The sequence below is a fragment of the Lactuca sativa genome, chromosome 4, assembly GCF_002870075.4.
Source record: "Lactuca sativa cultivar Salinas chromosome 4, Lsat_Salinas_v11, whole genome shotgun sequence".
Taxonomy (NCBI): Eukaryota; Viridiplantae; Streptophyta; class Magnoliopsida; order Asterales; family Asteraceae; genus Lactuca; species Lactuca sativa.
The window spans coordinates 239,372,306-239,376,156 of NC_056626.2; positions in this window are offsets into that span (position 1 = coordinate 239,372,306).

The following is a 3,851-nucleotide window of genomic DNA, read 5'->3' on the forward strand; positions in this document are numbered from 1 at the left end:
CTATTCATCCTAGGTAACAACTGTGACTTCTATGTTGCTTCGAACGAGTATCTAACTCTTGGACTCGTTGATTGCAGGCGGTTCTCGGTCTTGTACCTGCTCGTTAGACTTTAAATCATGACCTTCATGTCACAACCTCATTCTTTATCAGAGACTCCTTCTTCTTCTTAAAAAACTTAGGATAAATTAATTTGATTACTATAATTGACGAATGTGTCATATTCTAATGACCTATCATCGTATGTAGCAACGCTTAGACTCAGGTCTCTTAGAGTCAAATTCCGGAATGGAATATGCCTTCCTTCATGGTCTAATGTGATATAATCACATTTTAATATGTAGCATTTCTACCTACCAACTTCTTTAACAACGAGCACGATACTTCTATTGATCGCTTTGATTTCAATTGTTTAATTTAAGTCGGAAGCTACATCAAACTTGGTTCTCTGAACCACGTAACATACTCGTCGTAGTCGGACTCATTTTGATATGACCACTAGGGTCAGAATAACAACAATCTTCTTAGTCATTACCGAAACAATGGTAATGACATACTTGAATAAAACGAAATCAATTACTAGCTTCTTGGTAACCTTGTGACTTTCCCTGATCCAAGTGTGAGTCCTGTGCTTCCGGTAGTATAGGCCTCTACTACCTTTCACACCTACTCATACTCGTCCCTAGTATTGTCTCGCAGTATTCCAAGTTATTATCACAAAAACAATTTTAACACATAACAATGTGTCCAAGCAATCACAAAATTTTGCCTAGACTCTACTAGGACTTCTTCCATGCGTATATTCGATCATCAATTTTTCTTCAGCTCGGTGGAAATGCCATACGATGGGTCAACTTCATGAATTACGCCAATCATTCCATCATCCTGCCAATCGAAGGTGTACTTTGGGCGTATTGTACTCCTCTAAACGTACTGCATGACATATTCTAAAGGCAAGATACCATTCTTACGATATCTTCCGATAGGTGTCATTCACTATCATAAGCCTTTTCATTTCCTCTATTTACTCAATTCTCTATGAGTCCTTATCATGATATTCCATTCTCCAAAGCAGGCGTTTGGTGTATTGAGACGAGAATATACATAGAGGAAGAATTAGACACGTATTCCTCCTTATTACTCCAAAATGTTACATGCCAGTTTTAATATCGTAATTAAACGTTTAGAAACCTGAGCACATAAAATTTCACGATCTGGTCGGCAACAGACCATCGACCCGATCAAATGATAGCATAAAGCATCACAAATCATTTAACACATAAAAGCATTTTAGGCATCTTCCCTAATTAAGCTAGTGCTTGTGTCTATTCAGGTGTACTACCTAAAATATATTAGACACACTCCTCACGATCATCGCTTAGCATTCTAAGTTTAAGTCTAGAAATAAATCCTTATTCCTAGTTCGCTTAAACAAATGCTCTGATAGCAACTATGATATCCCCATTTTCCACGGCTAGAAAAGACCGATTTTGTTTATGTTTTGTAAAAATCAGAGTACTTCTTTTCATAAAAATGTTGCGGAATTTGTTCCCAGAAAACACGATAAATACGTTATCAAAACATTTTCGAAGAAACGTATTTTATTCATTTTAAAAAGTTTGGCATGTCATCGTCAATACAGAAACATATGCATAAACAGAACTTACATTCATTTACACTAGTGATCCATCTCCTTAATCTCTTAGTGTAATGTCACTTCATATCGACACCCTTGATATAAATAAACTGAGTGGGTCAGGTTGGGAAACCTGGTGAGTACATAGGGATTTCAATCCCACAATGTTATATCATATATATAATTTAGAACTCACAAAACATACAATTTCACCATGTGTGTGTAAGCAACTCTTATCCCACCCTGTCGATCCTCACAACGAGACTATCCATACTCTCAAACCTAAGATTAACCATTTTACCTATTCCATACTCCCGGATTAGAAATGAACGGCTTTACCTAATCCATACTCTCGGACTGAGGATGAATGTCTAATCCATACTCTCGGATTAATGACAAAGAATTATAACTAATCTATACTCTCGGACTAGGGACGAATGACTAGGTCTTAATCCATACTCCCAGACTAAGGACGGATGACTATGTCTTAATCCATACTCCTGGACTAAGGACAACTGACTATGGCTTAATCCATACCCTTGAATTAATGACAGTTGACTATGTCCAATCCATACTCTCGGACAAGGGACAATGACTGTGTCTAATCCATGCTCCCGGATAAATAACATATACTAAAGTTCTATTCTCTGAGTATAACTCACTTGTACTCGTAAGAAGATACTACCCAATATTCCTCATAATTAATTTAGGTCTACTCTTTATCCTAAATTATCATATATAATCAGGTATGTTCTTTAACATGTATTTTAGGTAACATCAATTAACTCACACATAAACATATAATTAATACTCCAATCAATACTTGTATTAAAATCATGTTCATGAAAAGGACTATGCACTCACCTAAAAGGTGGTGACTCAGCACTCGGACAGCGCTTCGATACTCTCACAAGAATTTTTCCTTCGATAAAAGCTAGTATCAATACCACTAGGGTTTAGTCTAACGATAACCGCGAAAAATTAACAGTCTAACTATTATTACTGTTATATAAGTGTGAAATGATACTTATATAACTGATAATAATACCCCAAATATTTATTTTAAGGACCTAATAACATTACTATAATGAAACATAAGCTATACTAAAGATAGGTTAGGCATATTTCACTTACAACGGGTTTTCTCGAGAACCGGGCTTCGCTGGAGCAGAGTTCCCGAGCTGAAAGGCTCTTTTCTCAAGACTTTGAGAGCCTCGGGGCTCCCTTCCGGTGCTAGGGGGTTTACCTAGACTTTAGGGGGCTTAAGGGGGGCTAGAGAGAGGTTCTAGAGAGAGACAGAAGTGTTTGGAATGTGTGAGAAATGGAGATACCTGGCACTTCTATTTAGAGGGTGAAATCCTGACGGGCTCACTGAGTCGGTTCACAGACTCGCTGAGTCGCTGCCACGTGTCATCACCTGATGGCTTTTCTTGGGGAGAAAGCCTTGGCCCATATTTAGTTACGTCACCCCTTTTACAGTAGCACCTTGCCGACTTCTAAACCCCGTAACTTTCGCATACAAGCTTCGTTTTTGATGTTCTTTTTGTTCCATGCGTAGGTAAAAACAAGATCTATGACTTTCATTTAGACTCCATCGGCTAATTCTCGACCGATCTTAAATTTAACACTACGAGGAGTTTAGACTGTTAAATGATCGCGTAGAATTCGTAACTCCTTCATAAGAACTCCGTTTTCGTCTACCTTTTTACCGTTGAGTTCCTATTAATGAGATCTTTAACTCTCATTTAGGTCGCGTAAGCCAAAAACCGCTCGAACTAAAAATCGAGTTTCGGGCCGTGCACTGCTAAACCAAATCTTAGAAAATTCATAAACTCCTCATACAAAGTCAGATTTTGGCGTTCTTTTTTATGGATGCTCTCAGTTTAACATATTCTACAACTCTCGTTTAGATCGCTAAGGCTAAATCTCGCTCTATCGTAAATTCACTATTTACACTTCCGGGTGCCGTGTCGGTTCCGTCGCGAAACTTCGACGTGTCATAACGTCTTCGTTATAACTCGGATTTCGACGCTCTTTATATGTACGGAAACCTTGTGACATATTCTAAAACTTGGTGAAGATTATTTATTCTAAATAATCTTTTGTCGAAAAGTCGTTTTCGACCCCTATTACCTCTAAATTGACTAGCCTAGATCTACCGGCGTTACAACTGTGGTGTTGCGACAAGTCTAAAACTTACCAACCTTATATAAAAAG